At 42.0% G+C, this 23513-nt stretch overlaps 1 long non-coding RNA gene across 1 annotated transcript; it reads left to right on the top strand.

The window, feature by feature from the left end:
* Window positions 1-6620: 6620 nt before the first annotated feature.
* On the top strand, window positions 6621-8166 carry LOC143122434 (uncharacterized). Its single transcript, XR_012986680.1, has 3 exons — window positions 6621-6720; window positions 7406-7471; window positions 7887-8166. It is a non-coding gene; the product is annotated as an uncharacterized LOC143122434 (long non-coding RNA).
* The last annotated feature ends 15347 nt before the right edge of the window (window positions 8167-23513 follow it).

Below are 23513 nucleotides of genomic sequence, written 5' to 3' on the forward strand. Positions count from 1 at the left end.
ATATAAAAACTCCACTGTACAATAGAGACAGTAGAAGATAAACATTATACAGTACAGTACAGTAGAAGATAAACATGATACAGTACAGTACAGTAGAAGATGAACATAATACAGTACAGTACAGTAGAAGATGATACAGTACAGTAGAAGATAAACATGATACATACAGTACAGTAGAAGATAAACATAATACAGTAGGCAGTACAGAAGAAGATAAACATGATACAGTAGTGTAGGAGCCACATCTCCAACGACTAATGAGACTGCTTTAGTCGTGAAGAAGTGAAGAACCTGGAAACCTGGAGCCAGGTGAAAACTGTCTCCATCTCGTCAGCAAACCCAAGGAGCTGGTGGTGGACTTGAGGCAGCGGCAGATTTATACCCTACTCATGACTGGTGGAACCCATGAGAGAGTGAGTAGTTTTAAATATCTGTGAGTACACATCTCTGAGGAGGACTTGACCCGGGCTATTCACATCCAAGCTCAGGTAAAAAAAAGGCATAATATCTGGACAGTGAAATGGGGTACGGTGGGGTTCCAGTTCTAGCGAATCCCTAGCCTGATTACGCTCACCTAGATCTCTTTTTAGGGAGATACTAGTCTGGAACACCATAGTTCACTAACGTTTCCATTGGTCGGCAGATTACCTGCCCAATCAGCGACGAGAGAGGATGACACTATAGTTTCGAAATCGAAAGGGGCTGAGGTAAACATATTAGCTACGCCTGTAAACATAAAAAATTGCAGTCGGAAGAATGTGAAAAAAATACAGCAAAAAGGTAGGCCCACACACACTGTTTCCTGACTGCCAATGCTGTTTATTGTCAGTTTGTAAAGTTTAGGTGAAGCAGGAAGTAACGTTATGAATTCTTGATCAATGTTCAGGTTGGAAAAATGATTTCAAAGTTAGCGCCTGCCACCAAGTCCTGGAAAGGTTTCGCAATCGTGCGTTACCAGACTCTATTCACTTTGTGAATGAGTTTAGTTAACCAAGCTAGTGAATCCTGCCCCGACAGACACACTCCCAGTCTGGGATGAAGACCAGTTTTATATTATTCACACGGATTTGTATGTAGGTAGGTTGGTAGGTGGGTGGGTAGGTAGGTTGATTGATTGATTTATTGATTGAAATTTGCAGCTACTGTACAAACTTGAAGTTGCTCTACTGATTTACTTGCTTCCCCTACCCTTTAGCTCACAAACTACTCTCCGGATGTCCACTCCAAGGGTCATTGAACCACATGGCAACAATATCATTGATGTAATGCTAACAAGGCATAGTAAGTCAATCATATAAATCTGATTTATGTGTGTGGGCATTGATACTAACCTGGACAGCTGACCATGTTACCCATACCAAATGCTGCCCTGATCCACCAATGATGGGTTGTCAGTTTAACAAATGCCTCTTCTACTTATATCACCTTGGAGGAGCAGTGCATGTGCACTGTGTGTGCTGTACACTGTAAAAATATGCGCTATATGACCATTTTGAATGTGACCAAAGCTGATGCTGAGGGTGCTTTATGAAGTAGGCCTACTGCCTGTTGCTACATTTGAATTAAATAAGTCAGATGGATTGTGATGGCATGGGTTTCTGTGTTGTATTATTTGTCTTCATCACATAGAAACATCACTATATGAAAATTCTTTGAAATATTTGGATATATACCAAATAGATGGCTGGCTCATTCACTTCTGGTTTTGCCAGCTGTAAGTATTTTGTTCACCACAAGGTGGTGCTGAAGAGCACAGAGTGAATATCAGAGGATGTGAATAGATGAAAAATAAATAAATAATGGAATTCATATCTGTGTAAAAACAAGGCAGCTTAATGGTAGGTCACAATCTGCAATTCTGAATGACATTTTAGCCTGACAGACAATTACATTACTTTTCTCCCTTCTGTGCTCTTGAAACAGTTTGTTAATTGGATGGCTCTCTGGACAGTCTGTAAATGAAAGCTTCAGTTTCCAGTGGCATCCTATCAAATTCTTGTCTTTGAGCAAATCTCTCTCTCTCTCTCTCTCTCTCTCTCTGTTACACACACACACACACACACACACACACACACACACACACACACACCAGTTCAAAGCTTTCAACAAGTTTGTTGGTCAAAAAAGTCTTGCAAAATGAAATGTGATGCATCCTTAAGATTTTCGAAACCAACTTTGGTAGCCCTTTTTTGCTCCCTACTGTAATTGTTATTTGGAACAAGATGAGAGTAGAGGAACTTGGAAAAAAAGAGATGTCAGTATATTCCTGTTACTGGCTTAGCATGTCCACCTACCTTTTGGTTTGCTCTTTATTTATGCATAGAACCCAATAATTCACAAAAGTAGTACTATTGTGTATTTTAGGTGGTCTTAAGATAAACGGATGTCAGGAAGTTCTTATGGTTGCAATCAGATTATGCTAAGTACAGATTATTTGCTGTCAGCATTCATGGCAAGCTCAGGACCACATGTATGAGATTTCCCCCTTCCTCACCCAGGCATGGTCCTGCACTGGCCAGAGCACTTTTTCGTTGCACAGCTGCTTCATCCTTCTCAGTTTCGTTTTCTCAGATTCAACAGATAAAATAGCCTTTACATGTTCTATAGGCTACCTTTAGATGTGATTTAATATGCACTGAGACATGTCCCACCTTCATCCATACCACGCCATATGGAGTCACCTGTGTCTGAGGTCATTAGTGGAGCTGACCAACAAGCGGGTTGGCCTACTAGTCCAGGCAAAGTAACTCATTTTGGAGCCAAAACAAAACTAATTGTTTTCCGCATAGATCATTTATATGAGGTCAGAATAGCATTCTAAAAGTCCTAAGAAATCCTAGTTGAGGAAATATGTTTAATTCACATGAATCCAAGATGAGTGCCAGTAAGGCCAAACAACAATACACCACAATGGGGCTATTTTTTCCTTTACTCCTATCAAAATAAAACTTTATACAATGAAAGTATTATTTTCGGTAGTCATTTTTCTATGTATGCCAAACACACCTAAAGTGTTTCTACCCAAAGAGCGCAATTTTCATTTCATCTGACAATAGACCACACTTCCAGACAGTCACTGTACCATTCAGTAACTCCTGCCATTTACATTGGTAATTAAATGACTGGACAGGCTTTTACCTGGCATGGCCTCTAAATAATCTATTAGCAGTGAGGTCACTTTTGAAGATTTTTTTGGGGACTTGGTGACCCCAAGATGATACCTTTGTCTGTAACTCTCCAACAGTGGTTCTTATGGATGTTTTTGCCTTCTCCTCCATACTGTACGTGGGGGCAAGATAACCATAGGTTTTTGTCCAAGCATGTTTGTCACATTTCCAGATGATTAGAACCTTTTAATCATTGTTTTAACTGTAAATATAGGCATTTTCAACAAAGTACCTATAGTTTTCATAGACATTCTCTGACTCTGACTTACAGTACAAATGTTTACACACTTTCTTTTTATTTAAGTTTAGCCTACTGTATTATGTTGTCTTTCCGATGTTGAAAAATGACTAGAGGATTTAACCTCTGTGTAACTGTTACTGTGTGAGCGTGCACTTTATGCAGCATATGCGTGTTGTTTAATAACTTTCAAATGGTAGAGCCTGTTCCTTTAAAACATAGCCAATGCACGGTGTATTCTTGCTTTACTATAGGCCTACATTTTAGGCTTATTCTCAAATTCAGATTGTGTTAGGGGAACGGGATTATTAGCCAATTTCAATCGGACAATTTGACTGGAGAGATTTAATTTTGTCGGACAAATTTTTTTTTTTGGACAATGTCTATAGCAGGGCTATTCACTTTATTACCAAGTGGGCCAGACAGGAAAACCACTGGGTTGTCGTGGGCCACTCAAAATACGGTGTTGCTAAAATTACTCCTATTGTAGCTATTATAGACATGCTTTCATGAGTATCCAGCTACATTTAATGAATTAAGTGAAATATATTCACACACACACACACACACACACACACACACAAATAAGACTGGATGTGGTGGACATTCCTTTATTCTGTGATACATCAATACGCTCTTACAACTATTCCAATCAGACATAAGGTGCTTATAGAGCAGGTCCATATAGATTATTTGTCAAATAAACCAGTAAAACAGTATTACGGGATGGAATATATAACATTCACACCCAACTTCTGCCATAGCTCATATTTTTTAAATAAATCTGTGAAACAGTATCCTGACAAACAAGCAGCATTTTAATGCCTCTGTCATATTTCATATTTGTTGAATAAACCACAGTGAAGCCTTAACTGCTGCCATTGGTCAATTCCTCTGTAGGTTATATCTGACAGTGTGAGAGGCGCAAGCCGCGCAACATTGTTTATTTTTGCAGCCAATCACTGCTGTCGTTTTATTTTACTGATTTGATCTTAGTCATGGAAGCTAGATTTGAAGGCAGGTAAAAACTGACCCGAGGGGATTATTGGATTATTGAATGATTGAACAAAGGTGGTGGCATGGATGATGTACAGGGAGGAGGTGATGCCGATGGCCATATCCCGCCCTGTGTTCATGTCAGAAGTCTACATTTACAATAGTAACGTTAGCTGGGCTAGTAACGCTAGACTGCTGTGGACGAACCCCATGAGACTCAGTGAAGAAAAATGAACAAATGAACAGGCCTACGAAACAAAACAGACCAGTGGGTTATATTGTCCCATCACACAAAAGGTGTGTGTGTGTGTGTGTGTGAGTGAGTGTACAGGAGGCGTGTGTATCAGCAGTGAGCACCTCCTCGCTAAACCTATTGGCCCCTCCTCGCTGTAGGTGGTTCCAGTTGGGCCAATGAACCACTTGACACTTGGAGAAACGAGTCACACGGCGGCAGTGCCAGTGCAACACTGATCGGGCCACGCTACCTGACAGTCTTGGTAGGAGAACTTTTTCTCCGTTTTTTGGCCGGATTTAAGAATTTGTAATTATAAGAAATGTAATCAATCAACCTCAATCAAATCAACTTCTCACTGAAGCAATTAAGGTTTGTTTGTATATGGCTAGGCCTAATGTGCGTTTCTATTAGGCTATAGCTGCCAATAATGGTAAAAGTGGGTGAGCCTATAGTCTAGGCTAAAATTAATTTACATTATGTATGTGTGTTAACTTTTTGTGTAGCCTGAATGGGTAGCTTATGAACACATCTGGGTTTGGGATGCGGGTGTTTGTCGATGATAGCGGCGCCGCGGTGTCCACAGCGCTTAATGGCATCGGTTGACGATGTGCAGATGAGTGCGCTCATGTGCCACGCACACTAGCGCCAACGTTTTAACACACTGGATGACCAATTTTATGGAGCGGCGCCGACAAAATAAAACTCAACACGGCGGCGGCGGCGGCAAAATGCGATGCTGATGGTGTGCGTAGTTGTATTGAGAACAACAATGCAATTTAATGTCGAGTGCGCCGCATTCATCTAAATGTTTTTAGACCAACATGTTTTAAACTGGGATATTCAGTAGCCCTAGATGTAGGCTTCCAATTCAGTGTTTCCATAATGTTCCTTCGAAAGTGTATGTTCTGCAATGCAGACTCAAACCTCTGCCTCTTGCAATGATGAGCTTGAAGATGTTTTGCATAAGCTTACCAGTGACAGCCTCAGACGCCACAGAAGCGCCAGTTATGGGGGACCTGTGAGTGGCAAGTGAAGTGACAGGCGCACTCATGTTGCCACCGGTGTCGAGAAGACCCTGGCAAGAAGCCCCTGGCTGCAGCTTGCAGATCGGGGCTGGGCTCAACGTGGGGCAGAGCGCAACGTTGAGCCCAGCCCACCTTCAGCACGTCTTCTCACGCTGACCGTAGGGCCTGGTTTCCTACTGTCCAAGTTATATTTCTCAACATAATCTCAACATAATCTAAGAATGCTTAAATCTATAAAAGCATTTTCTCAACTTCAAGAGAAAAAACTTGAGAGGTTAGACTCTCGCTGGCAGGCTAACAGTACTGGGTAGGAAAGCCTATAATGAGTAGGGGAGAACTGGTGCAATTGTAACAGCGGTACAAATGTAACAATGTTTTATTCTTAAGATTTGGTGTAGCTATGGAAACGTAAATAGATCATATCATGTAATTATGTATAATCTTACAGCCATCCAAACATGAATGGTCTACTTAAATACGACCAAAGATATTAAAGGTCTCATTCACTGAGAAACCGTTTAATACTTGTTACTTTCGAAATACTATAGCTCACTCCAAGTTGCATATGCATGCTGCACGTGAAAATGATCTTCTACCCCCATTACCCGCATTAGCCAATGAAAGAAAATACACGGAAAAACAAGCAAATCAGACAGAGCCCTTCCCAATGACGCCGAAGGGAAACTGATTATTCATGGCCTCGCCCACCTTGGCTTGTGACCGCCTACAGGAAGACTGGAAGATTTTGCGGCTAGGGGATTGTCTCTCTGCAGCTAGTAGGAGCTAACAGCAAGTTGCTAACATGGCAGAAAAAAATCGTGCCTGTGTTATTTGTGGCAATAACACATCAATGTTGCATGTCTTGCCTTAGAAACGAGTTGAGGAAGAAATGGTTCGGATTTATCGTTGGAACACCTCCACCGAAGTAGTGCAACATTAGTTCTGTGTTCCAATCATTACGACCACACTCACTGCCTACAGTTAGAAAGTGGTTTTGCATCGATGTTCTGAAAACCTGGTTCTGTACTGTCATGACGATCGACCACCAGCTCACAGGCTGTAAGTACAAACAAACTTTTCCACCTAACGTCTGTTACAAAATAGCATGTTCATATTCTTCACGTTAGCATGCATGAAAAGGGTACAAGCTAGGTTTAGGCTAGCCTATATTACAGGAAGCTACACCAGGCACGTAACTGAAGTGTTCTGTTGACGTGTAAAATCAGAGAATGTCTAATAGGAAGGGCTCTGGTAAAATCCATTAGAGGAATGGTCTATTTTCCCAAACGTAGCCTACAGGCCACTAACACGCCAGGTGTAGCTACTTCCATTGATTAAGCCTATTGGAAGCTATTGTTGCAGTAGCCTACATAACGCGAATGGAATGCTTCAGTTACGTGCCTGGTGTAGCTAACGTTACACTCATAAGAAACTGACCACACTACCCAGAGATTTAGCTTGTTGAACCTATAATCTTCTAACCTAAGCGTTAAACCACAAATAATAATATTAGCAACAATATCTTATGCTCAACTAAGTACAGATATTGTTCTAGTCTAAACAGGGAAAATCAAAAACACAATACCCGTGCACTATTAGGCTAAGTTGCTATCACTAGAGCTCAGGTATTTACATTTCAGTCTAATTTATGTCTTCTTGCCATTATTACATTAACCTTTGTAGGCCTACAATGATGTTTTGTTGGATTACTTGCTGTTTACTTAGTGTTTTGTATGTCTTCCAGAGCACATCCTCATGTCAGGCTACACAGCTTTCTAGCCTACATTAGGTCATCACGTTAGAAGCAAAGGTTTGTGATCTAACTTTTTTTGTTGTGCTAGTTCTAGAAGTCTTTTTCTAGTAGGCTAATACTGGTTCTTATGTGCTCATCAATGTTTGGGAAAGTCAATTCATGGGTTTCTTCAGGTCACTTTCCACAGGTGTATAAAATCAAGCACCTCGATTATGAATGCAGACTGCATGGTGCTTGATTAATACACCTGTGTAAATGGACCTGATGAAACCCATGAATTGCATAACAGATAGAATTGATATTACCGAATGTCTTCTTGTGGGTGTGCTACTTAGTACATCATACACCTTACCGCAGTCACTAAAATATTTTTGTTTCCATTGTGCCAGTACAGTTTTGTGTAAGAGAGTGAATGTCCTGTGTACTATTAGTATCTTGTAACTTGACAGTAATACACATTTATTTACTTTAGGTACCCAAACAGAATACTTCATGAAAAGTATGAGTATTGATACAAGCACTTCGGATACACCATGGGCATGGGGGCCTGCTACCTCTACTGCCATCAAGCCTGTTCATCCAAGGCCAGCTAGAAGACCTCGGGTTGATCAAGATGAGGAGGAGGATGAAAGCGACATCTCCACAATAACACCTGATGGCTCCACCTATGGCCCAGCGCAATCAAAGAGCAATGTAATAGAATCATCACAGCCAATGAATGTGTTTTGTGTGTTGTCCCTTCGGATCCCCAGGACAATACAACCCGAAACAACAGCTCAGACTTTTTCCCCTAAATAATCCCAGCACCATCTTACAAAGGATCTGTAGGCCAGATGTCTGCATCGTCTGGCAAAAAGAGGACATTGTTAATTCTGTGCATAGTTTGGATGTTCTTGTTTTGTGTTTGCATTATTTTAATAGACTGCAATATTACTATTTGTCAGTGTTTCACAGACCACCTAGCAAAAAGAAAAAAACAGTAGACCTACTTCAACAGTATATTACACAATAGGCCTTCTCACTGAACCACCTTGCTTATTGTCTTTGCACCTTGCTTATGGTGTCAGAGGATTCATATGATTTAAACTGGCATTCACTAGTTCACATTCCGTAATTTGCAAACAGATATAATAGCATAATAGAAAAGCATGTTTGGCGAAGTCTCTGGCCAGGGTCCTGAAGTGATTTGCGGGATCGTGCAGGAGTCAACTGCGCAGGCAGGAGTCGTGCAGGATTCCGCCATAGGCTACACCCCCTTATTCTTGAACTATGGAAGACGGGAGGCGTAAGGGGAGGTGGTGGGTTGCAAGCGGAGTGACGCCGATGCTGCAACTTCGGCAGATAGAGGCAGACTGCGAATAAGTAACCTGTCTGATTGAAGGAGGCGTGGCAAATTCCGTCATGCTCCTCCCGAACTTCCGTTTGTTACAAACGCCATTTCACTAGTTCACATTCCGTAATTTGCAAACAGATATAATAGCATAATAGAAAAGCATGTTTGGCGAAGTCTCTGGCCAGGGTCCTGAAGTGATTTGCGGGATCGTGCAGGAGTCAACTGCGCAGGCAGGAGTCGTGCAGGATTCCGCCATACACCCCAAAAAATGCGTTAAAGATGAGGGACCCTATAGCCAGGACCACGCGAACAAATTCGACGCGAGAGCGCGAGGTGCGCTAATTCCCTCAGATCAAAGAGACTTGATCTGATATAAGAGTGATAGGCGTCGGAGGACCACGGGCGAGAGTTTTGAGCGCTTGATCGGACAGGCCGTTATTTGCCGCGTTGGTGGCTGCACCATAAAATATGTAACGGCCTGCTGGGATTCCGATTTGCGTTAGAACAGCGTTGAGCTGCGTTTGAAAGCGACTAACGGAGCGTCCGTAGTCTGGAGGGGGATCTTTCCATGCGATGGAAAACTAATTAGCCAAATGGGCTGCAGGAGAGAGTAGATGTTGAAAATGACAGCCCAAACACGCGCGGTTGTGAAGTTCAACATCTAATGCACCCCGATGTTTAGTAGGCTAGTAAGGCCTAAGCAATTAAAATAGGCTGCTGTAGCTAACTGCGGTAGCTATAACGGCAAGAGAAGTAATGAGCAGCAACACGTTATTAGAGAGGATTCCGAGGAACAGGACAGAGCTACACGCAGGTGCAGGTGCTCCCTTGGTCAGATAGGGAAGGGCTTTAATATGCTGACATTTAAAGGAGACAAATTACTTCCTTGCCCTCTTGGCAATAAGCGACAGAGCAACAGCTCCTGTGTATCAGCTGCCTTACGGCCAACGCCGGCATTGAGTTAAAGCGATGCTCCCTTAAATACATTTTGTGATGACCACGTAGATTAAATTGTATTACTATTTAATGTAGACATGGTCTCAGATGAGATGCCGATACGGTAGCCTATAGGGTGGTGGCACCAATCCAGGGAAAGAGGGGTAAGGGAGAACCAGGGACGCGGTCCCTGGCTGGGGAAAAACGCGGGCTCGAACGCGGTTCGCGCCGGCGGGAGATGATGGGGAAAGGGAAAAAAGTAGCGACGCGGTCGCTACGGGGGAAGGGGGAGGAGGTTGCGCAGCACCCTAGGTAGGCAAAGAGAAAAGTGGGGAGGGTTGATTAGCTGGAAAGAGAAAGAGGCCGTAGTAGCGGAAGGCAAGGTAGAGGGCTGCACGCAGGCTGCCATAACTTGCGAGTTGGGTGAGCAGGGGGAAAGCTGTTTAGGAATAGAGAAAGAGGCCGCAGTAGCGGGCTGCCATAACTTGCGGAGTTGAAAAACATGTTGCATGAACAGAGGGGGAGACGCCGGAGGAACGGAGCTCCGCGCTGCGGCGCTGGTGCTCGGTTGATCGGCTATAGTAAGAGAGGAAAGATAAACTGATTGTTGGAGGAGGCGACGTAGGCCTGCTTTCCTTGCGAAACGAGGGCAATCGATCCTACATCCAAACCTGCCTGAAGCTGGCCCCCCATGTTACTCAAATTTTTTTAAAAACACTGCTATTCGTTTGTGCTACGTTTGTGCCGGTTTGTGCCGTAAAAATGATCGTTTGTGCTGTTAAGGGTTTTAAGTAATTAAACTTTATTTTTTTCTGGCCAGTGACGTCACTCAGCCCCCCATACTTGTCCAAATTTCCCCAAAATAGTCTCAATCGTTTGTGCTACGTTTGTGCTCATTTGTGCCGTTAAAAGTAACATTTGTGCTACTATGTTTTTTAAGATATTCCACGTTATTTGTTACACGTGTGACGTCATTCAGCCCCCCATCAATGTCGAAATCTTTCCAAAATGGTCTCAATCGTTTGTGCTAGGTTTGTGCTGATTTGTGCCGTTAAAATAAACATTTGTGCTACTATGTTTTCTAAGTTATTATGGTTTATTTATTACTCGCGTGAGGTCACCAGCCCCCCATCAATGTCCAAAACTCACCAAAATGGTCTCAATCGTTTGTGCTATGTTTGTGCTGATTTGTGTCGTTAAAAATAACATTTGTGCAGCTATGTTCCATCCAACCCTGCTCTAATCAAAGATATGGTCCGCGGAGTAGCTCTCCTTGCAAGCGGAGTGACGGCGATGCTGCAACTTCGGCAGATAGAGGCAGACTGCGAATAAGTAACCTGTCTGATTGAAGGAGGCGTGGCAAATTCCGTCATGCTCCTCCCGAACTTCCGTTTGTTACAAACGCCATTAGGTTACATCAGTGTTGCAGAACTGTTTGGATTTACATACAAGTTGGTTCAATATTGCAAACAACTCATCTATTATATTTTACCTACTACTACTACTTGTGGAACACTGGAGATAGCTTGCGGACCACACTTTGAGTACCACTGCTGTATGTAAATATAATAAAGTTATTTATTGAAAATTGATCTGTTTTGTATATTTGTTTTAGGAGTTTCATCAGTTTTTGTCCCTTTTAAGCTAAAGGTTTATCTTACCTTTCATATCTTCTGTCTCACTGTCTCTGAATACTGGATATGTGGCCCCGTTGTACAATGCCTGCATACCACAAATAGTGCAATCATACAATCAATGAGAGCATGTGGTTATAAATTCTTTGATGCAACAGTTGCTTTTCTGGACCAGTGAGTGACACTTGGGTAATTTTCTGCGGCACACCTGATGATCTCTCACGGCACACTAGTGTGCCCCGGCACAGTGGTTGAAAAACACTGGTCTAACTGTTAGTCTGCTGCATTACACTGTCCTCCTGCTCGTACTCTGCCCAATTCAGTTCTCAAAAACTCCATCGGTGAAAACAGGGAAGCCACCCCTCGCTCCGCCGATGTAGCAAAAGGCGGTCCTTACTCTCATCTGCACCCTCCCGCGTCATCTCGCTCATCAATGTTCTCAAACTTTGGAGCAGTCTTACCGTCGAGAGGAGACAACACTATCACCTGGGTTCACATTTAACGAAACTGTAAGTAGGCTATAAGAAATTGAATCAGACAACTTGTCATTTTCCTGGCCTCGTCTTCAGCAATTGGGACTTTTTGATATTCTGTTGATATTATTAGGCTGTAGCGATTGTAGTTGAGATCTTAGTCGTATTATTGAGTCTAAAACGGTCATTCAATTTCAAATGCAGTTGTGCGATAACTTTAGCCAGGTAGTCTAGTTATAACATTGCTGCGCAATGTTAGTCTAACTGTCAGTTCTTAAAAACTCCATCGGTGAAAACAGGGAAGCCACCCCTCGCTCCGCCGATGTAGCAAAAGGCGGTCCTTACTCTCATCTGCACCCTCCCGCGTCATCTCGCTCATCAATGTTCTCAAACTTTGGAGCAGTCTTACCGTCGAGAGGAGACAACACTGTCACCTGGGTTCACATTTAACGAAACTGTAAGTAGGCTATAAGAAATGGAATCCGTCAACTTGTCATTTTCCTGGCCTCGTCTTCAGCAATTGGGACTTTTTGATATTCTGTTGATATTATTAGGCTGTAGCGATTGTAGTTGAGATAGTCGTATTATTGAGTCTAAAACGGTCATTCAATTTCAAATGCAGTTGTGCGATAACTTTAGCCAGGTAGGCTAGTTATAACATTGCTGCGCAATGTTAGTCTAACTGTTAGTCTGCTGTATTACCCTCTCCTCCTCGTAGCAAACTCGACAGAGCGCCGCGGCTGTCAGGTGGTGGACGAGCGCCCCGCTGAACAAACTTGCGCATTTCATGGTTGTTGTGGGTCTGCGCATGCTCACCCCCATGTTGACTTAGGAGTTTAGCTAGCACCCATTAGGAACACGTGTGTAAGGCTATCGCTTGTGGCAGATTGAACATGTTGATCGGCGTCGGAGACATCAGCGAAAATTGATTACTCTGATTGTCTGTGTAAAACGTTTCTACTTCTTGCTTAGAAGCACATTATAATCAAATATTCTGGTAAAGAGAAACAATCCTGGTAGTTGGTGTTTTGCATCTGGATGACTGGATTAAATAAACAGTTCAGTTTTCTCCTTTCCTTTCCGTTCCGTTCGCGACGCGTAAAATCCATTTTAGAAGACTGGAAGACTGGGCTGGTCTTTTTTTCGAACGTGCGCCGCTATATCATGTCTGGTGTAGCTACTTCCATTGTTGAAGCTGTTGCAGCAGACGCAACGCGAACGGAGTTCGTGCGTGCGCGCGTGTTTGTGCATGTACCTTTATGTGTGTGTGTCTCCCTCTCTCTCTCTTTCTCTCTCTCTCTCTCTCTCTCTGTGTGTCTGTGTTTCTGTGTATGTATGTGCGTGTGTGTGTCTGTCTGTCTGTCTCTACCCCGGCAACCCATTGTTCAACACCACCATCTACAGGCCGATGCGTTGTACAGTCACTAAATGTACACATACATTCATTTATTGAAAGGCCCCCCATGGATGGAATTCCACGAAACTTGGCACCCTCCCAGAGGCTGTCAGCATAATCATACACATGCAATTTAGTGCAGTCCAGAAAATCTCAACCGAAGATAGTGGCAATAAAAGCGGCAAATCACAAATCAAAGCGGTCCCTTGAGACCAACACACCATAAATAATTGGTCATCTTGGGTGTAACAGTTTGGGAAGTTATTTTGTACAAACTGGTGTGAACATGCTATGGATCCAACCTTCTGCCCTGGCAGCTGTGGTTTTCTAGGGTTAATTTAGAAAAATATGCCCCTACACGTTCCATCCCTTTCTTTCACACCGCAGACAGACTTCTCCTCTACTGTAGTTTGTTGCCTTGCTCCATGAAAGGACAAAGTGGCAGAGTCAGACTGAAAACAGTGGAAGACAGTGTTTTGAGGAAATAGGACAGATTCCAGATTTACTTAGGCTATAAAATATAGGGGCCATACTTAGCTATTTAACTTAATCATAGTCACTGTTGTCAAGCTCTTGAATTAAATATAAAACCTTATTTCAACCTGCTTTTTGTGCTATTGTCTATTTTGACCTATTGAAACGGTTTGTTAATTCATAGGTGTATAGGCCTATAGAATGCTTGTGTTTTTCAAACTGTATCTGCTTTACACTAGACTCGCCTGTACAGAGTAATTACACTTATACAGTACATAGCCAAATTCTACTGCTCTTTCTACTATTACAGATTGAATTTACAAGCACACCCAAATAAACAAAAATTAAGAGCCAAGTAACCGTTGTTTGACTATGCAGAGGGTTGCATTCATAGTCTGTAGGCTACCACTGTAGGAATTTCTGAAGGCTCACAAAATAGTTTCTTTTCTCGGTTTTCTCCCACAAGCTGGGCCACTCTTAGTCGGAGATTGCTTCTGGGCCGCATGTGGTAACTGTTGCATATGTGTTTACATATTTTGATTCTCCTTTCTTGCTTTATTAGGTTTTAAATTATCCAGAGTGTCCCGTCAGGATGAAGTAAGAAATAGAAGAATACATGGAACATGTTTTTCCTTTTACATACGGAGTTGTCAGTCACCTTCTAAATGCCCCTTACTCTCCTTTCATGCTTTCTCCCAGCTGCTCAAAAGGTCTACAGGTTATGAAGGACTTCCTGGTCTGCAACGCCATGAGTAAACGTATGCAGGTAGGCTGTGTGTCTACTGCATTGAGCCATGAATGTGTGACAAACAGAAAACAATACAATACAGAAAACCATGGAAACACTTTGTAAAATGTATTTTAGTTTTCAAAGGATGTCCTAGCCTACCAGGTCACCAATGTCATTTCTGAAAAGCATGAAGTTATGAAAAGAACCATAAATCCTTTTAAATATATGTTTTGCATAACTTATTTTTAATTGAATGAACACAATCAATGCCTGATCTGTGTTCTAGGGTCCTGTGCAATGTGTAGAAAACCCCAGGGGCCATGGGGTGAGGGTTTACATGGACCAGACATTCTACAACTGCCCTCTGCCTCAGGTAAGGTTGGATCATGACCACTGACATGGCAACAATGTTTTTGATGGTGCAATGGTTAATTCATAATAATAAAAAACATTCAAAATTAGGGATAAGGTGAAGTGTAAATTAAAAAGCAGTGGTATTCTGGTCAAAGTTACCATTTCACATTTTACTCCTCACTGTCCTACTTGAATTAGGGTAGTTGTCGAAGGTATTAGCGTGATTACCGTATATCCACAAAATGTAGGATTGTGAGAGATTATGGCTGTTGTCTTACAGATCCCGGTCCAATGTGAAGACGACCCAGAGGGACATGACGTCATGGTTTACTATGACAAGACCTTTTTCATGAGCCCTCAGGCAAGAACACCTTATGCCTAAAACATTTAGACAGCTACTCATATTATAAACCAGCCCTTTGCTTGAATCATAACCTAATGCTTTGATCCATCATATGTGTCTGAGAATGATAAATTGGGTCTAAAGTGTCTTTTTTCAGAGGTAGTCTATATTTTTGGGAAGTATATTTTACAAATAATTTTCCTCAAATTTGCCTCCACCGAAAGTTGCTCAGGCAAGACTTGACCTCTATTGTATTTACAGATCTGTGATGTTATACAGGACTCTGCTCTCTCTATTGACATTGCAATTGTTTCTGTCTATTACAGTAGTGCCAAACAGTGAGGCCAACCTCATGAAGATGGTGATTCCTGTTTCTAAAATGAATCTCCAAGGGGAAATTCATGCATGATCAAAGGGAGCAGTTTGTGTGTGTGCGCAGTCTTCCAAAACCAAAACATAATGTGCCTTTTACGTTGTTACTGCCTAATTGTTAATACGGGTACTTTGTGAATCACTGTCAAATCTTGTTACTGTGAAGACTTTGTTAACATGCAGATGCAATGGAAGTGATTAACGTTGCAATGACATTTTATGATTTTATTTCAGATCTTTTAAGTCACTTTAAAATGATGTCCAAAATACATCCGGCAATATGAACCAGTTTCATTATTACATTTGGTCTCCAATGTATATGATTCTGGCCCCAAACACACATGCACTTTTTTGTAATCTTTTATCTCTAAAATGAAAATGAAAATGTATGTTTGAATATTATATTTTATTTACTTTTTTTCCTGATATTTACATTTATTTTATCTAGCTGGCACTTTTATCCAAATTGACTCCAAAATGAATACATTTTTTGCACAAGAGACAGGCAAGGCCTTGTTAAATATGCACTGCTTTTCCCAATCCCCCAACAGGTTCTTTAGTCGTATTTGAAACTAAGTAGCTATAAATATAGTCAATCAAACTGCCACTTTTGGTGTAAATGGGGTGCAAATCTGTGTTTAGGCGGGTGACTGACTTTAAAGTTTGTATATGTTTTTTTTTTCTTTAATTTTCTTCTATGCTATGTTTTTGATTAAACAAATTCAATTCACGAATATAGCCTAAATCAGTGGTTTTTAAACTTTTTATCTGGTGACCCCCCGAAAAACATTGGCTAAGTCTTGCGACCCCTCTCTGTCCAACTGTCAAAATGTGTTTTTACTTTGGAAAATGTTGTGGAGGCAAAAATTGTCCTTTCTCATAAGCCGTGTCAACACCAAAAGCAATAATGTCAATGGCAGCCTTTGACAATCTGATTTATTATTTTCTAAAGGATAACGGTAACGTAGCACTCATCCAATGTAGGCTATAACTGGCGCTCCTGTGGCGAAAAAAGGCTGCATGGTATGTAGCCTACAGCATATTCAAGCTCATCATTGCAAGAGGCAGAGGTTTAAGTTTGCATAAACAGAACATCAACTTTCAGGGAACATTACCTAAACACTGTGAATTGGAAGCCCACGTCTAGGGCTACTGAATATACCAATTTAAAACATGTTGGTCTAAAAACCTTTAGAAAAATTTATTTCATTCAAACTGCAAATCATTTAGATTTAATTTCACCAATTCCTTTCACATAAGCAGTTGTCCGTCATCTTCTAAATGCCCCTTACTCTCTTTTCATGCATTCTCACAGCTGCTCAAAAGGCCTGCAGTTTTTGAATGACTTGTTGGTCTCCAATGAGACAAGAAACTATGCAGGTAGGCTGTGAGTTTACAACATTACTTTACGTTCCTTTGGCATTATGAATGTGTGACAAATACACAAAAACTGAAACTGATAGAAAATAATTCAATACAGATTCAAAACTGTCTTTGCAAATGTAGTTAAGGACCCAATGGTCACTATGAATGAGATCTAGAGTTCCTTTGAGAAGATGAGAGAAGTGTAAAGAAGGACAAAACAAAGACTGTAAAAACTATTTGTGATGTGAATGCCTGTAAGGATTTTTCAACCAATCCACTCTACAGGGGTGCCTCAACACATTAATTTTAAGAGTAAAGGACCATTGACAGAAATAGGATGCACCAGAGCTCAATTGCAAGCGTTATAACAAAAGGGTCTAAATACTTATGTAAATGGGATATTTCAGTCTTTTTTTTGTATATACATTTCAAAACACCTGCTTTTTTGTGGAGTATTAGAGCATTGTGTATAGATTAATACAATTGGGGGAAAAAAACATGAATTGAATCCATTTTAAAATGTGTAAAACTGGTTGCACTGTACACTGGCTGCATACAGACAAAGTCTTCATTAAGTCTCTGTTAGGATTAGCACATTCTGTATTGATATCCATGCTGCTCCACTGAAGGAAAACACAACTCCGATGAGTAAAGGGGGTTACATTGACACTTTTTATCTTATTTTATTTCTTTTCATTTAAAGTCATCTGAATTTCACTTTTACTTTCGACTTCATAAGCCCAAAGATCGGTCAGCCTGATCCGAAACATAGGAAAGCTAGCCTGGACCACACCAAGAAATTCTTGCAGTAACAGAAACAAGAAGTGGAACGGAATACCTTATGGTGAAAACTATAGTGGGGATAGAGTACCGAACTGTCACATACTGTTTCCATGATGAATATTTTGCTTTGTGTAGATGCTACCTTGACAACGCTATGTCATGGCTTCAGTAGGCTACTCTATTGTCTCCTAGAAATAGTGACTGTCTGGTATCAGCCTAGTCTGTCTTCTGGAAGGCCAGGGCCGAATGGCATTTACTGTAATAGCCTACTGGCGAAACCATAGACTGTATAGAGTCTATGGACGAAATAGAAACAAACCACATTCGACTGAGGTATTTTTTTATTGCCCCAAAAGTGGAGATGAGTAGGCTAGAGCTTTGCAGACAGGGGTGCCGCTAGGGGAGTTAGGACGATTCTAAGGGGCCCCCCAGAGAAGGGAGGGGGGCAGAATTATTGTTTGTCATAGGGCCTAAATTTTCTAGCAGCGCCCCTGCTTGCAGAGCTCATAATCAGAGTGAGATTAGGGAGGGTCTTGGTGTGACCATAGTTTTTTTTTATTATTAATATTATTGACAGGTCAGATTCAGAGATGAGTAAACATATGCATGCAGATAGGCTGTGTGTCTTTACTGCATTGAGTCATTTTCCTATGGGCATGGATGTTTGACAAATACACAAACAGACAGAAAACTGTAAAATACAGAAAACGACAAACACTTTGTAAAATGTATTTTAAGTTTACCAGAATGTCCAACCAATTCACCAATGTGATTTCGGAATAGCATGAACATACAAAAACATCCATAAATGTTCTTCATATCCTGATGGGTTACATACTGAATCAGCCTAGCCTGGTAAATTGTTATTGAATGAACACAAAGAATACCTGAACTGTGTTTTAGGATTGTGTGCAATGTGTATGGACCAGACATTCAGACTACTGCCCTCTGCCTCAGGTAATGGTTGGGTTGGGTCATGACGACTGAACTTGGCAACAATTTTTTTGATGATTCAATGATTCATTCATACCATTTCACCTTCTCAACCCACATTTGTAGAAAATTGTACAAAAACCATATATTTTACAAAATAAAATATGACCACCGCCCAGTCCTGCACATTTTCTCCTTAAAAACTGTTGTGTATGTAAATTAGTGTGTGGATGTGTGCGTTTGCTTTTGTGTATATGTGTGTGTGCGTGTGTGGGTTCGCTTGTGAATGGGTGTGTGGGGGTAATGGACTGTGTGTGTGTGTGTGTGTTTATGTGTGTGTGAGCTTGTGCCTGCTTGCCTGCATGTGTGTGTTTTTATGTGTGTGTGTGTGTGTGCATGCATGCGTGTACGTGTTTGTGTTTATGTGTGTGTGTGTGGTGTGCGAGTCTGTGTGTGTGAGTGCCTGTGTGTGTATGTATATGCCTGCATGTCTACATGGCCCACTGGTCAGGGCTCGAACCGGCAACCCTCTGGTTACAAGTCCAGAGTGCTAACCAGTGGGCCACGGCCCACTAATAATCTGACTAATCTAAATTAGTTAATTTATACACTCAATAATTGGTCGGACTGCTTCTGCACAAATTACTGCATTAATGTGGTGTGGTATGGTACTGTTTGGGGGTTATGGAAGCCCATTTTTCTGGACACGTCTGTGCGTGGTGGCTCTTGATGCAGACTCCAGATTCTGTTCACTCCTTGTGAAGTTGCCCCAAGTTCTTGAATTGACTTTGCTTGACAATTCTCTCAAGGCTGTGGTGGAAAATAATAACAATGTAACAAACTATGCTGTCAAAAGACTTTGGAGAAACTGAAATGTGAGATGTAACACCTGAACCTTGTGTTAATAAAGAAGAGACTAATAAGACACGAGGGAATGGTGAGGGAAATCATTGAGAATATGATTATGAATGTTGAATGAGAGATCTGCCTTGACAAACCAATATTGCTGCTGCTATGCTTTGCTGCGCTTCGCAATTGCTTTGCTTTACAACACACCTCAAGCATTAGGCAAAATGGGAAATTGCATTTGCTTGACCTGTAACTTTTGTATGACATATGACTTGTGTTTGACATATAACTTTTGGTTTGCAACATAGTCAACTGGTCACATATAACCTTTGTTTGACATATAACTTTTGTGTGACATATCATCATCATCATCGGCGGACACTCGTGGTCGAGTATGTCGGTCCTCCTTCTTGGTCCTTATGGGTCTTCAGGTGGGCGAAGAGGCCAATCCTGGACCCGCATATTTTGGGGCAATGTGGACATGGGTGGGCAATAGCGCTTGTGGGTTTGGGTGGAGCCTTTTTGGTGGAGGCGATTTCCTTTCTGCGCCAACGACGACCTCCGTAGTGGAGTCTTCTGCAGCACTACGGAGGTCGTCGTTGTACTGTGCAGCTCCATCTCGGACAAGTTGTCTCCAGGCTGCCCTGTTAGTTGCTGTGGCCTCCCAGGTATTAAGGCCTATGTGGAACTTCTTGAGGTTTGTTTTCATCTTGTCTTTGTATCGTTTGTTTTGGCCACCTGGGGCACGCTTTCCTTGGACAAGCTGTGAGTAGATGACTTGTTTGGGGGGGCGAGAGTCAGGCATTCGAATCACGTGGCCAGTCCATCTGAGCTGGTGTTGGACGATGACGGCAGTGATGGTGGAGATGCCAGCCTCCTCCAGGACGCTGGTGTTGGTCCGTCGATCCTCCCAGGTTATCCTGAGGATTCTCCGGAGGTACCTCTGATGGAAGGCCTCAAGTGCTCCCAGGTGCCTGCTGTATGTGGTCTAGGCTTCTGACCCATACAAGAGAGTGGGGAGCAGTACTGCTTTGTAGACTAAGATTTTGGTCTTTGACTGGAGGTCCCGGTTCTCAAAGACCCTTTTCTTTAGTCTACAGTATGCCTCGCTGGTACAGTTAAGACGGTGGTGTACCTCTTCATCAATGGTGGCTTTAGATGATAGGAGGCTGCCAAGGTATGGGAAGTGGTCCACATTTTCCAACCTGGTGTTGTCAATGGAGATGTTTGGGGGAGTGCTGCTGTTTGGTGGTGGCTGATGGAGGATTTCAGTCTTTTTGATGTTGATGGCCAGACCAAGCTGTTTGTACGCTTTCGCGAAAGCAGTCAAGGTGCACTGTAGGTCCTCTTCTGAGAGGGCTACAATAGCATTATCGTCTGCATACTGCAGCTCTGTGATGGATACGGTGTGTGTGACATATAACCTTTGTATAACAAACAGCTTTGGTATGCAACATAACCAAACTTTTGACAGGTAATTTTGGTATACAAAATAATCACTTGTTAGTAGATAAAGTTAAAGTGTTTAGATATGTTATGTAACCATGTATGAACTATGGCACATAAAGTCAACCAGGTACACAGGCTGCTGTGTTAGGAACAGGAACTTCACCCACCTCAGGGATTTTTTGAATGGACCACCCTGCTGTGTCCTCGTGTGACTGGCACCCAAGTCATGCGTGCGATGGTGGTCACTGACCATACCTGTGCTGGTGTTGACAACCCCTCACCATGCCTTAGTTATGCTGCTATAGCATAGTGCTGTCATGGACTTTTCATGTGCCACACCGTACAACCCCCCCCCTCCTATTCTCTCTCTCTCTCTCTCTCTCTCTCTCTCTCTCTCTCTCTCAACTCTCCCTCTCTTGCCTATTCTCACTATGGTATACTGTAAAAATATATAGTACCATTGATTTACTTATTGACATTAACCATTTTGATTTTCAGTAATACTAACCCACTCTACATCTCTCTTTCTTCCCCCTTACCTCACTTGTGAGGTATACCATCACCAGTCATCAGCCATCTGTGTGCTTGGCCCTTATCTCACTCATCTCGCCTGAAGTCCCATCCCTACAACTGCCCTATCATCTGTATTTCTGTCCTCCTACCTGGATTCCTGGCCCGCACAGCCTAGCGACCCACCACCTGGCCTATGACAACTCTGCCTGGATTCCTGGCCCGTACGGACGACCCACCACTAGCCCTATGACAACTCCTAATCCCCTGGACAATTCCATTTCCTACGCTGGACTATTTGAACTTTCTGACACTAAATTAGGATTATAATGCATTATCATACCGGATACGTAACCATCCCACCTCTTGTAACATTCACTTCAGGTGGCATTAAACACCATGTCCTATTCTCTACACCTGACTAACATACGCATTTGCCATGTATACAGACCTTACTGTCCTGTATCTGACCCTAGGCAGATGGGTCAGGCCCTTGAGTCGTGGATCTGCTTAAAGTTTCTTCATATATGTATCTCCAATTCTAGGGAGTTTTTCCTCGCCCCTGTTACCCATGGGCCTTCTCTTCTTTTCTCTTCTTTTCTTTTCTTTTCTCCGATTGTCTAACACTCTGTAAAGCGTCTTGAGACGTGTAATGTTTTGGCGCTCTATAAGTACAATTAAATTGAAAAAAAAAAAATAAAACCACAAAAGAACATGGGGTGCTTAGACAATGTCTCGGGGGAGCAGTACCGAGAAACATCATGTGGAGCAGAACCAGACATGTACATCCTGTTGGGTGGGGGGTCGGAACACAGTCAACCACCTGACTGACAGAAAGTTAGAGTAAAAAATAAAAATAAAATAACAAAAATTACCAATCAGTAGTAGGAATGGGGAACCAAGCCATATATAGCTATGGGTAGTCACATATAAATAGAGTTTGAAGGGGTTTGAGAGCAGCCTTGTGTGTTCCTGTGGCACATGTGAAGTGTGCTGAGGAGATTCATTTTACGGATTACTGTGCTCTTCCTTTTTGTAACTTTTTATCTGTATTTTTTACTTGTAATTTTTGACTTTATATTTTATTTTTATACTTTTTATATATTGGACACAAAAACATCAATAAAACTACTTCCAGTGGGGAATGGATTAAAGACATTTTCCCTTGTCTGGGTGTCCTTTTAGGGGATAATTCCCCTCCCGGTGCGCATGAAATAACCCTACTCTTTCCTTTGGATACATTCAAGTCCTTTGTGGGATTATTGTGTGAGAACCTACAGTAGTTCTGTAGGTTCTGCTGGAGTTTGGGTGTCTGGAAAGAGGGGTAAGTTCTGATTGTCCTTTTTTCCTTTCCTCTGTTCAACAGAGGGGGGAGCTGTGGCTGCACGGTTGTGAAGGGTTGGACTCTGATGTGACATGTTGGCTTAGGTTGGCTTAGGTAACTTGTATGGGTTAATACTTGTATGATTGTGTTTTTATGTTAGAAATAAGTGCATAATGTGTATAATGTTCTTAGATTAGGGAGGAGTAGTTTTGACGTTTGAGTATCCCATAACCTGTTGGTGGATGCTAATGCGGAAACGTTACGGCGGTCATCTTTGTTGCTTGTACACCTTTTCCTACAATGCTTTCCCCTTCCAGTCACCTTCCTATGAATACAGCACTGTGACCACCCTGCCCTTTCAGCAATGTCCCTCTGTGGCTTATCCTCCTTGTAGAGGTGTCAATGAGTGTCTTCTGAACAACTATTCAATCAGCAGTATTCCCCATGAGTATGGTAGTGTTTACTGAACGTCTGAACCACACTAAGAGAATAAAGGCTCAGGAAACCGACATTTCTGTAACCTTTTTATTCTAATATTTTGAGATACTGATTGTTTGCTTTTTTTGAGCTGTAAGCCGTAATCATTAAAAATATTTCACTTTAACTTTTCCATGATATTCTGATTTTTTCAGACCTCTGTATGTGTGTGGGCACTGATACCGATCATGTCACCCATACCGAATACTGATGCCGCCCTGATCCACCAATGATGGGTTGGCAGTTTAACATCTTCTTTTTACAGTTTTTCTCAGTCGCTATAGTGCATTTCTCGAATCATAATCATTTGATTTGCACAACTGTTAGTGTATTTCTCAAAACAAATAGTGCAAACTGCACTACA

This window comes from Alosa pseudoharengus, unplaced genomic scaffold, assembly GCF_046254945.1.
Source record: "Alosa pseudoharengus isolate Yale_2024_CS ecotype anadromous, Long Island Sound unplaced genomic scaffold, YU_APseudo_1.1 YU_APseudo_1.1_scf_14, whole genome shotgun sequence".
Lineage (NCBI taxonomy): Eukaryota > Metazoa > Chordata > Actinopteri > Clupeiformes > Clupeidae > Alosa > Alosa pseudoharengus.